Here is a 13,173-nt window from a genome sequence, read left to right as displayed (position 1 = left end):
CTTTCTTCACAGTCCATCTCTCACATCCATATATGACCACTGGAAAAACCACAGCCTTGACTAGATGGACCTTTGTTGGCAAAGTAATATCTCTGCTTTTGAATATGCTATGTATGTTGGTCATAACTTCCCTTCCAAGGAGTAAGCATCTTTTAATTTAGTGGCTGCAGTCACCATCTGCAGTGATTTTGGAGCCTCAAAAAATAAAGTCAGTTTCCACTGTTTCCCCATCTATTTCCCATGAAGTAATGGGACCAGATGCTATGATCTTCATTTTCTGAATGTTGAGCTTTAAGCCAACTTTTTCACTCTCCTCTTTCCCTTTTATCAAGAGGCTTTTTTGTTCCTCTTCACTTTCTGCCATAAGGGTGGTGTCCTCTGTATATCTGAGGTGATTGATATTTTTCCCAGCAATCTTGATTTCAGCTTGTGCTTCTTCCAGCCCAGCGTTTCTCGTGATGTATTCTGCATATAAGTTAAATAAGCAGGGTGACAATATGCAGCCTTGATGTAATCCTTTTCCTATTTGGAACCAGTCTGTTGTTCCATGTCCAGTTCTAACTGTTGCTTCCTGACCTGCATATAGGTTTCTCAAGAGGCAGGTCAGGTGGTCTCGTATTTCTATCTCTTTCAGAATTTTCCACAGCTTATTGTGATCCACACAGTCAAAGGCTTTGGCGTAGTCAATAAAGCAGAAATAGCTGTTTTTCTGGAACTGTCTTGATTTTTTGATGATCCAGCAGATGTTGGCAATTTGATCTCTGGTTCCTCTGCCTTTTCTAAAAGCAGCTTGAACATCTGGAAGTTCACGGTTCACCTATTACTGAAGCCTGGCTTTGACAATTAGCACCAAAGTAGCCAGCAGGCTCTCACCACGGTTCTTAGTCTCACAGCCTGACAAATGGTGGCATTTCAGAGGCTCAGTAAAGCAGTATTAGGCTCCCAACTACAGCTTTCCCCGATGGCTCATCGTGTAAGGAATCTGCCTGCAATGCAGGAGACACAGGAGATGCGGGTTTGATCCCAGGATGGGGAAGATCACTTGGAGAAGGAAATGGCAACCCACTCCAGTTTTCTTGCCTGGAGAATCCCCATGGACAGAAGAGCCTGTCAGGTTACAGTCCATGGGGTCACAAAAAATCAGACATGACTGGGGACAAGGCACATGCTGAGGCATGCTATAGGATACACCTGCAGTCCTGGTTCAGGAGGGGAGTGTCTGCCGTCTGGTGGAAGAAGAAGCCCTGCCCCTGGTGGCAAATGGGGCCAAAAACTCTAATGTCATCAGCAAGGATCTCATTGATGGTTTCCTCCAACCTCCTTGCTTCCTCCTTCTGCCCCTCACCCATCCACTTACCTTTTCCCTCCTTTGCTCCAGGGCAATCTCATCCTTTGTGAGTGACGTTTTTTTTTTTTTCTTCCCCCAGCCTCCTGGGAATGCTGACTCCAGAGATCTGGGCCTGAGGTTGTATAAATGCCCTGTGGAGTTGTAGTCCAGCACTCTTGGCCGCTCCACCTCTGCCAGCCTCCTGGGCTCTCTGCCCAGCACCACCAGCATCATGCTCCGGCAAGCCCTTCTCCTCTCCACCTGCTTCGCTCTGGCTATGACTTACCCTGCACTGCTTCAGGGTGAGTGGACATCAGGAGTCTTTTGGAGAAGAGGGCTAAAATTCATTCACTGTGTGTGTGAGGGTATTTGTGTGTGTATGTGTGAGACAGAGACAGAGGCCTTGTAAAGCGTGGTGGGGATGGGTGGCTGAGCTCTGAGGCCTTGGGGAATTTGAGTGGCTTGGCTAAGATTAAGGCTGTGTTTTGAACCTGCCTTATATAGTCAGGCTACCTGACTATATGGAATTAGCATTAGATGAAATTAGCGTTGATGATGAGAGGGCTCTTGGGGTTTCCTTATGGTCCCCTTCACTATCAGGTGCTAAAAGAGGCTTTACTCTGTTTGGGTCAGGTTAAAAAGTCCTCGGGTGTATTCTCACTTTACAGGAGAGTAAGATTCAAAGTGCTCTAGCCACTGGCTGGGACACATGCGGTGGGAATCAGTGGGTCTGGAGCAGAAATTTGTGCCGCTTGAGGGAGGAAAGAATCAGTGTCCCCAGAACCAGTAGCAGGCTGCTTTTCGCACAAGGCTCTTTCTCTTCTAGTCTTTCCTGTTGCTGTTCAGTTGCTCAGTCGTGTCCAATCTCTTTGCGACCCAATGGACTGCAGCACACCGGGCTCCCCTGGGTCCTTCACTATCTCTGGGAGTTCACTAAAATTCCTATCCATTGAGTTGGTGATGCTATTTAACCATCTCATCCTCTTTTGCCTCCTTCTCCTTTTACCTTCAATCCTTCCCAGTATCAGGTCTTTTCCAGTGAGTCAGTTCTTTGTATCAGGTAGCCAAAGTATTTGGGCTTCAGCTTCAGCATCAGTCCTTTCAATGAATACTCAGGGTTGATTTTCTTTAGGATTGACTGGCTTGATTTCCTTGCAGTACAAGGAGATTCTCAAGAATCTTCTCCAGCACCACAATTTGAAAGCACCAGTTCTTAGGTGCTCAGCCTTCTTTATGGTTCAACTCTCACATCTGTAATGACTACTGGAAAAACCATAGTCTTAACTGTATGGACTTTTATTGGCAAAGTGATGTCTCTGTTTTTTAATATACTGTCTAGGTTTGTCATAGCTTTCCTTTCAAGGGGCAAGTGTCTTAATTTCATGGCTGCAGTCATTGTCCACATTGATTTTGGAGCCCAAGAAAATAAAATCTGTCACTGTTTCCACCTATTCCCTTTCTATTTGCCATGAAGTGATGTGACCAGGTGCCATGATCTTAGTTTATTTGATAGTGAGTTTCAAGCCAGCATTTTCACTCTCCTCTTTCACTCTCATCAAGAGGCTCTTTAGTTTCTTTTCACTTTCTGCCATTACAGTGGTATCATCTGCATATCTGAAATTGTTGCTATGTCTCCTGACAATCTTGATTCCAGTTTGTGCTTCATCCAGCTTGGCATTTCCCATGATGTACTCTGCATAGAAGTTAAATAAGCAGGGTGACAGTATACAGCCTTGACATATTCTTTTCTCAATTTTGAACCAAGTCCGTTGTTCCATGTCTGGTTCTAACTATTGTTTCTTGATCCAAATACAGGCTTCTCAGGAGACAAGTAAGGTGGTCTGATAGTCCCATCTCTTTAAGAATTTCCCACAGTTTGTTGTGATCCACACAATCAAAGGCTTTAGCATAGTCAATGAAGCAGACATAGATTTTTTCCTGGAATTCCCTTGCTTTCTTCAAGATCCAGTGAGTGGCGGCAATTTGATCTCTTGTTCCTGCCTTTTCTAAACCCAGATTTCCATCTGGAAATTTTTGATTCACATACTGCTGAAGCCTAGCTTGAGAATTTCGAGCATATTCTTGCTAGCATGTGAAATGAGTACAACTGTACAATAGTTTGAACATTCTTTGGCATTGCCCTTCTTTGGAATTTGAATGAAAGCTGACATTTTCCAGGCCTGAGGCCACTGCTGAGTTTTCCAAATTTGCTGGCATATTAAACGCAGCACTTTAACAGTATCATCTTTTAAGATTTGAAATAGCTCAACTGGAATTCCATCACCTCTACTACCTTTGTTTGTAGTAACGCTTCCTAAGGTCCACTTGACTTCACACTGTAGGATGTCCAGTTGTAGGTGAGTGACCACACCATCATGGTTATCTGGGTCATTAAGACTTATTTTGTACAGTTCTTCTGTGTTTTCTTGCCACTTCTTAATATTTTCTGCTTCTGTTAGGTCCGTACCATTTCTGTCCTTTATTGTGCCCATCCTGCATGAAATGTTCCAATTTTCTTGAAGACATCTCTAGTCTTTCCCATTCTATTGTTTTCCTCTTTTTCTTTGCATTGTTCATTTAAGAAGGCTCTCTTATCTCACCTTACTATTCTCTGGAACTCTGCATTCAGTTGGGTATATCTTTACCTTTGACTCTTGCTTTTCATTTTTCTTTTCCCCCGAACTATTTGTAAAGCCTCCTCAGACAACTACTATGCCTTCTTGCATTTCCTTTTCTTCGGGATGGTTTTGGTCACTGTTTCTTGTGCAATGTTACAAACCTCTGTCCACAGTTCTTCAGATCTATCTGTCTATCAGATCTAATCCCTTGAATCTATTCATCACTTCCACTATAACAATAAGGGATTTGATTTAGGTCATACTTGAATGACATGGGCTTCCCTTGAGGCTCAGCTGGTAAAGAATCTGCCTGTAGTGCGGGAGATGTGGGTTTGATTCGTGGGTTGGGAAGATACCCTGGAGAAGGGAAATGCTACCCACTCCAGTATTCTGGCCTGGAGAATTCCATGGACTGTATAGTCCATGGGGTCGCAAAGAGTCAGACACTACTGAACGACTTTCACTTTCACTGAATGGCATAATGGTTTTCCCTCCTTTCTTCAATTTATGTCTGAATTTTGCAATAAGGAGCTCATGATCTGAGCCACAGTCAGCTCCATGTCTTGTTTTTTGCTGACTGTATAAAGGTTCTCCATCTTTGGCTGTAAAGAATATAATCAATTTGATTTCAGTATTGATTATCTGGTGATGTTCATGTGCAGAGTCTTCTCTTGTGTTGTTGGAAGAGGGTGCTTGCTATAACTAGTGTGTTCTATTGAAAAACTCTGTCAGCCCTGGCCCTGTACTCCAAGGCCAAACTTCTCTGTTACTCCAGGTATCTCTCAGCTTCCTACTTTTGCATTCCAATCCCCCATGATGAAAAGGGTATCTTTTTTTTTCTGGTGTTAGTTCTAGAAGGGCTTGTAGGTCTTCATAGAACCGGTCCACTTCATCTTCTTTGGCATTAGTAGTTGGGACATAGATTTGGATTACTGTGATGCTGAATGGTTTGCCTTGAAAAGGAACTGAGATCATTCTGTTGTTTTTGAGATTGCACCTATGTACTGCAGTTTGGTCTCTTTTGTCGACTATCTGGGCCACTCCATTTCTTCCTGGACTCAATTTCTCAAGAGGAGAGTTCCCTTTTTTCATCATCCTCTTCACAATTTTTTGTCTGTAGATTTTTCTTTTTTATGATGGCCTTTCTAACCAGTGTGAGGTGATACCTCATTAGAGATTTGATTTGCATTTCTCTAATAATGAGCAATATTGAGCATTTTTTTACGTGTTTATTGGCCATCTGTATGTCTTCTTTAGGGAAATGTCTATTTAGGTCTTCTGGCCATTTTTTGTTTAGGTTATTTGTTTCTCTGATCTTGAACTACCTGGGCTGCTTGTATATTTTGGAGGTGAATCTTTGTCAGTCATTTTATTTGCAATTATTTTCTCCCATTGTGCAGGCTATCTTTTCCTCTTGCTTATACATTCCTTTGCTGTGCAAAAGCTTTTTAAATTTAAAGGAACCCTCTTGCACCATTGGTGGGAATGTAAATTGACACAGACACTATGGAGAACAGTATGGAGATTCCTTAAAAAAAAAACCTAGGAACAAAACTACCATATGACCCAGCAATCCCACTACTGGGCATAAAACTTGAGAAAACCATAATTGAAAAAACACATGTGCCAGAATGACTGGGACATTATACTTATAATGACTCCAGTGTTCACCACAACACTATTAACAATAGCTTGGATATGAAAACAACCTAGATGTCCATCAACAGATGAATGAATAAAGAAGCTGTGGTCTATATATACAATGGAATATTACACACCATGAAAGGGAACACATTTGAGTCAGTTCCAGTAAGGTGGATGAAACTAGAGCCTGTTATACAGAATGAAGTAAGTCAGAAAGAGAAAAACAGATGATGCATATTAATGCATATATATGAAATCTAGAAAAATGTTGCTGATGAACCTATTTGTAGGGCAGGAATAGAGATGCAGACATAGAGAACAGATTTGTGGACACAGTGAGGGAAGGAGAGGGTAGGATGAATTGCGAGAATAGCATTGAAACATATATATTACCATATGTAACACAGATAGCTAGTGGGAAATTGCTGTATAACACAGGGAGCTCAATGTGGTGCTCTGTGACAACCTATAGGGATGAGATAGGATTCGGGGGGGTGGTGGGAGGGAGAGAGCTCAAAAAGGGAGGGGACATGTACACTTATGACAGATTCATGTTGTTGTGTGGTAGAAGCCAAAACAACATTGTAAAGCAATTATCCTTCAATTAAAATTAATTTTTTTAAAACACAAAAAAAGAGGAGGGGTGTTCATTCATTTTAATATAAGTGCTGATTTTCCCCTCTATTTTCTCCCAGTTCTTCTCCTGTAGCTCTCAATTTATCCACTGCTGGGTCCGGATTTTTTATTGCATATGAATGAATGATAAACCAAATTAGAGCTCATGATTTTGGCCTCATTGGCAGACTGCCTACAACCTGCTGGACTAGGCAGCCATGAGGACCGAGGTCTTTTATTCCAGCCCAAGCAGGCCCAGGTTGTAAGTTCGTCAGGTTATGAAGCTTTTATGGTTCACAACTTCCAGAATGACTGAAGTATGTATTCTCTGGGGCAGACTGGAAAATGAAGTACTAAATATAGCCTGCTAAATGAAAATGGTAGGAGGCCCTATTTTAGAGTCAAATCCAACCTTGCTTTTGCATCTTGGAAATAGTTGTTGTCTTTGCTCCTTGCCTTCTCTGATAATTTTGTGTTAGGAATTGAAAGACTTATATAGGAGAGTTTTTGAAATTTTATTCCATTGCAGTCTGACTGATTAATATTTAGAGGCATGGTATAAAATGCTCCTTCCAAAACCAGCCCCTCAAAAAGGGAGGAGTAGTAGCCTATGAACATATTCTTGGTAGTTAGTCTTCTGGACATTCTAGCACTTGGTAAAAGGGAAACTTGTGGGGAGACCAGTATGATTCAATATACCCTTTTCTGTTCTATGTTTTCCTGGAAAAAGATCTAGCTATGAATGAAAGGGTGTGGAGATGGTGGAAATATTCTCACTAGAAAGTACTTGAGCTGTTTTTTCTTCTTATCTCCTCAAGAATTCATCGCTGACTTAGAGTCAGCCATTGACATAGAGTACACTGGCCTCGAGTCAACCAGCGGCTTAGAGTTGAACACTGACCTGGAACTGACCACTGGCCTAGAATCAACCACTGTCCCCACTGACCTGGAATCAACAACTGTCCCAGAGTCAACCACAGGCCTAGAGTCAACAATTGGCTTAGAGTCGACAACTGGCCTAGAGTCGACAGCTGGCTCCACTGACTTGGAGGCAACCACTGGCCCCACTGACCTGGAGTTGACAGTTGGCCTAGAGTTAACCACTGGCCCCACTGACTTGGAGTTAACCACTGGCTTCCAGTCAACCACTGGCCCCATTGACCTGGAGTCAACCACTGGCCTAGAGTCAGCCACTGGCCACACTAACCTGGAGTCAATCATAGATCTAGAGTCAACCACTGGCCTGGAGTTGACTACTGGCCCCACTGACCTAGAGTCAACCACTGGACTAGAGTCAAACATTAGCCCCACTGACCTGGAGTCAACCACTCACCTACAGTCAACCATTGGCTTAGAGTCAACCACTGGCCTATCAGAATTGACTACTCACCATGACTTCACTGAAGATGCAGAAACAACCACTGAAGTGTATTTGGAGAACACACAGACTTTTGGTAAGTGAGGGTTCTGGCACAGGAAGCCTGGGCAGAGATTGGTGGGCTCCCTCTTTTGTATTATTGAGGGAAATCCTGCTTTTTTCCAGTGTACTTGATTCCCAGCATAAGCCTGTGACCACACCCATCCTCCATTCTGTTTTCCTAGAGTTGCCTGCTAATGTGGAATTAAACACCCTCTACCGGGGACCAGCCCCGGTGGATCCAGGGAATTTGAAGGTGGGGACGGTGTTGGCATCTTTGGAAATAACTTATTTAGTTACAGATAGAGAGAAATTAGGTGATTGGCAGAGAGAAATTAGGAGATTGGCAGAGAAAAAGAGGCCGAATAACTTGGTTCACATGGGATACCAATCACCACCTACGTAGGCCGCAGGTGTCTTCCCGTTCTCCCTAAGGAGAGGAGGCCCTGAGGCCTCCCCGGTCCGATCTTAGAAGCCCAGGCAAAATTAATAGGCTTGGTGGGTACCCATGTACCAGATGGAAATTCAGCCAGAAAATAGTAAGAGAGAGAGAAAGGAGCTGAATAACTTGGTTTACGTGCGATAACAATAAAATTCCAAGACAAGGAATTTGCACCATCTACGTTGGGCCGCCGGTGCCACTTGAATATCGGAAGTTGCCCTTCCTTGGGCTCCTTCTCTCATGGACTTGAAAACCTGGGCAAATAAGTAGACTTGGAGGGCACTCACGCTCCAGATGGGAATTCAGCCAGAAAAACGGGGAGCAGAAAAGGATGACATGAGGGAATCAGTCTTTCCGGAAACTGATCCGATTTCTTTATTTTTGGGTTTGCTTATATACCTTTTGTTACACATAAGGATGAATACAGAGTCACACGGGGGTCAGCAGTCCTGACCTTTATCAAAATCAGGTGCTTTACATAAATGAATAAAGAGGGTCTTAGGGATATTACATCATCTTCTGGCCATGAGTGAGACCTGCTGACATTCTATGATCCTTTCTTTCTGATAACAAAAAACCTTATTTCTTCCAAGGGTGTGTTTTCTTAAACCAGGCACCACCCTCCAGATAAAGTTGCATTCCTATAAGGTGAGGGTGTAGTGAGTTACAATCAAGAAAGGAATTTATTTAACCCAAGGTTAACATGATTAATCTTAAAGGTTAATACTTATTTTTCCTATATGTTTAAAAGTTAATACTTATTTCTCCTATATGTTAGTTATAGTCACTATAAGGGCAGGGAACATGGAAATCTAGCAGCAAACATCAGCCCAGCAAATGAAAATCCTTTCACCAATGCTCCCCTTAAGATCTATCTAGACTTAAGATAGTGATAAAATTACATTTTTACATGGCAAGGACACAGGGATTTATAATAAAGTACAGTGATTATTACAAAAGAGAAAATCCATTAACTCAAAAGTCTAGTATTGCTAACATCTAAAACTACTATATTTCCTTTTCTATATTTCAAATACATTGATTAATATATTCCTAGGTGCCTAAGGATATGGAGGCCTGAAGAAAAAGCCCTATGCTAATTAAGACTCTCAAAATACTCCAAAACTCTCTGTGCTGTTTATGGTTGCAGCAGAGAGGTTTGACCTGAGACTTCCTTGTCCCACCCAGAGCAGGGAATTAGCAGCAATCATTGACACAACAAATGAAAAACCCTTCACTGATATAATTCCTAACCAACCCATTATACTGATAATTTCTAACTCCCAAAAGAATTTGCCTTTAGTAAGTCTAAAACATCTTGTGCCTCTCAAATTGGGAGGCTGTAAACAATTACATGTGGCCTGACAAACCTATACAGGTGGGTTAGATAACCTTCAGAGGAGTCCGTAAGCCGAAACACTCTTGTCACGCCCAGGAATTTTTATTGCCTTGGAGCTGCACGTTTACTCCTTCTCCGACACAAACGGTTATGGGGGAGAGCCCCCCGTAAAGTTAGAGGCATAGGTGAGAGCATAAAACAGACTCTGGTTTTGGGGTTAGAGGCTCAGGAACAGGGGGTTTCCTGAGGCTTGATCACGCCTTTGCGTATGCCAAGCCTCCTTCCTCATGACTTTTGCCATGGGCAGAGTTCCTCACGCTGGCTCCCAACAACCCTCAGCTCTAAGGGAGAAGCCACTCAGGTCACAAGTGAGGATTCCTGTCTGCAAAAATGTAGAAATGTCTCCCTGCTCTCCCTTTCCTTGTTCATAGCTCTTTGCAAAGGAATGTGCTATCGTAATTTATACATTTGGGGGTATTTTTGAGGCTTTGTTCTCTGAGGTAGAGTAAATTTTGTCAAAAATTCACTGAAACTTGAGGAAAACTGAAGTATTTCACAGAATGCCAGGAAGTGAAACCAGTTGAATATCAACCTAGATCCAGCTGTAAGTCGTGTCCTGATCTGAACTCTGGGACCCACTTTCTGGGATTCGCTAGAAAGGACAAGCTACTTCATGTCTCTGTAGGGTCGATGGAAGTGGTGTCAGTAAAGGGGTTAACAATTTGCTTTTCCTTTCCAGTTGATTACAATTTATTTCAAACATAATTTTGAAGTAAATATTACACTAAATGTAAATATTACTTTACTATAGACTGAACAGAAGCTTTTTGATTTAAAAGCTTTAGGAATTAAGCAGTGTTCCTACCTCTGTCCATCCCTCTCCTAAGCTGCCATTATTTTTCAATTTTCTGCCTGCCAATGAGTCAAGAGGTCATAAGATTTCAATGCTTTCTACCCCTACAAACTAACCCCAATTTTCTGAGGGAATGCCTGCAATTTTTGCTAAGACAGACCCTTGGTTCTTACTTGCAAATGCAAATTTCTAAACAGTCTGATTCTTATGTCTTAAATAATAGCCACTATCTATTGAGATCTACTGTATTGCAGCACAGCTCTAAGCATATGGGGTACTTTAGATATTAGTTGAAGGAATCTAGAAATTGTATTGAAGGAGGCCAGAGGGACAATTAAAAAAGATTGGTTTTCTGGCTTTAAATTCTTCCTCTTCCACTAATTATCTTCCTTGTAGAGTATACCTCATTTGCAAATGGAGCTCCACCTGAGTACTATGCTCTAACTACCCAGTCTGTAGTAATTGATTGAAAAGTTAATGTAAGTTAGTTCTTTGTCCCTCCTCCATCCCCACCACCACCTCCATCCCATGGGATATTAGGAAAACACTCGATTTTGACTGTAGGAGTATGAAGCAGTCTTATGGCCCAGATCCATTCGGTCATTTCTGCTAATGTATTGGACCCTGTAACTTGTTTATCTAGAGATCCTTTTAACTGTGCCAATTACCAATAAGCTTTGCAGTTTTGTTTTTCCTATAATACATTTATTTTTTAAATAATTTCCCCCCAGTTTTATTGATATAATTGCCATAAAATATTTTATAAGCTTATGGTGTGTAACAATTATTTGATACATGTATATATTGAGAAGCTTTGGTTTTTAATAGGAAGAGTAAATCTACGGAGATTTTAACCTTTTAAATAGGAAATTTACTCCTTTATTTCTAGAAGGTGTCACTGCTGGTTGGTTATTCTGAAGAGCCTGTGACTGAAGCAAGAGGCAAGTTCAAAGACCTCTCTTTTTTGCTCTTCTTGGCCTTTGAGGGATTTTTTTCTTGGGAGGCACTCCAGGACAGACTCAAGAAGTGGGACTGGGGTAGGTTCTCTTACCATGTCTATACCCTTCTCAGCCAGGCATCATGTTCACTAGCTGAATCCACTTTTGGGGGAGAAGAGAGAATATGTTTCTTCACATGAAGGTATGACCAGTCATGTGTGACTCTCAGGGACTTCTAAGTGTCAGTGGAGACCAGTCCTTTAACCAAATCTTTCTCATGAAGCGCTGTTGTGCTTCATTTCCACTGGTAGGACTTCAGGCATGGCAGAGTGACTCGGCAGTTAGGAGGAGGGAGGTTTTGCTGCCATTCTCAGTGGAGTCCTACATTTCCTAGGGGGCTACTTGAGGCTGTGAGATGAATGACAATTACACTCTGAATGATATTTACTGAAAGTGAATAAAAGCCATTTCTTAATTACAGATGACCCAGTATCTCCACAAGAAAGAACAAGTCCAATGCAGTTTTTTTTTGGTAAGTTTCTTCTCTCTTGTCTCTGATACCTTAGGAATTTCATACCATTTTCAATGCTGGTATTAATCCACTTGGAAAGGATTCCAATTTAAAACTTTCAAGATGCTAAGATCAGCTGTAATTTAAATATGGAGATGAAAGACAGCTTCTTTCCTCTCTGAGGTTTACCTTCCAAGTCTAACTGTCTGGATTTTCAGTCATCGAATAGGCATAGGATAAACAAGTTCTCTCCTCTGAGTTTTCCAAGATTTCCTGTCTCTCTAATATGAGGATTCCAGTCCAGTCCATGGAATGTTTTTAAGGGACAGCCTGAGAAAAGGCATCAGATTTTCTGATTTATAAATATATATAATTCAATTAAAAGTCATACAACCCAGAAGCTCTCAATTAAGAGGTCCCCGTTTTAATACTCTTCCTCACTTCTGGCTTTTTGGGAAATTTCTAAAGTGATTTCTTCATGTAGTAAAATGTAAACCTGGACAGTGTGCAGGTATATTGCTTAAGGCTCAGAGAAGAGGAGGGAGAATAAGGAATTTACACCTTTAAGAAATTAAGTCGCATGCCCATGGTCACAGTGGGAAATTGGAAAGATGAGCCTGATCTTTTGAACACTAGGTTCTTATCTCTTGGGAACTCATGTTTTTTTTTTTTTGTTTGTTTGTTTTGTTTTTCAGTTTAGAAAATGAAGCAGATTCTCATACCTGTGACTGTTGCTCTATTAACCACAATTTTCCGAGAAGGTTCTGAGACTTTGAACAAGACTTCCATTCCATCATAGGAGCTTGGATAATTATAAAAGACTAGTCAGACACGGAATGTACCCACTTGAGGATAAACAGAGTGGCAGGGATTGACAATACACAGACAGAAGAAAGGCATCTCTCAAACATGTCCCATTTAAAACAGGCTCAATAAATGTTCATCTGCACTGACTGAATTTTGAGGGGGGAGGTTATTTTATGAGGCAGCATATTGTTTAGTTGCCTTGTTTTCATACCAGTAACCATTTTATTTCTCTCTGATACAGACTTTATGCTGTTTAGTTGCTGAGTCGTGTCCAACTCTTTGCAACCCCATGGACTGCAGCATGCCAGAATTTTCTGTCCTTCACTATCTCCCAGTTTGCTCAGACTCACGTCCATTGAGTCGATGATGTCATCCAACCATCCCATTCCATTGTCCCCTTCTCTGCCTATCCTCAATATTTCCCAGCATTAGGGTCTTTCCAATGAGTCAGCTCTTCACATCAGGTGGCCAAAGTATTGGAGTTTCAGCTTCAGCATCAGTCCTTCCAGTGAATATTCAGGGATGATTTCCTTTAGGATTGACTGGTTTGATCTTTTTGCCTTCCAAGGGACTCTGTAATCAGACACGAACTCTTTCCGACCACAGCAAAGTATGAAATGAGCCTATGGAAAATATATTGGTGTTTCCATTCCTAGTATAAC

The 13,173-nt window shown here is 41.7% G+C and overlaps 1 long non-coding RNA gene across 1 annotated transcript; it reads left to right on the top strand.

Annotated features, from left to right (window-relative positions):
• Positions 1–11,672: 11,672 nt before the first annotated feature.
• On the top strand, positions 11,673–12,662 carry LOC120858853. The gene is made up of 2 exons (XR_005719955.1): positions 11,673–11,725; positions 12,400–12,662. It is a non-coding gene; the product is annotated as an uncharacterized LOC120858853 (long non-coding RNA).
• The last annotated feature ends 511 nt before the right edge of the window (positions 12,663–13,173 follow it).

The sequence above is a fragment of the Oryx dammah genome, unplaced genomic scaffold (assembly GCF_014754425.2).
Source record: "Oryx dammah isolate SB20612 unplaced genomic scaffold, SCBI_Odam_1.1 HiC_scaffold_29, whole genome shotgun sequence".
NCBI classification, from domain to species: domain Eukaryota; kingdom Metazoa; phylum Chordata; class Mammalia; order Artiodactyla; family Bovidae; genus Oryx; species Oryx dammah.
The sequence above is the reverse complement of the archived record's forward strand: the minus strand, read 5'-3'. Positions and strand labels throughout refer to the sequence as shown.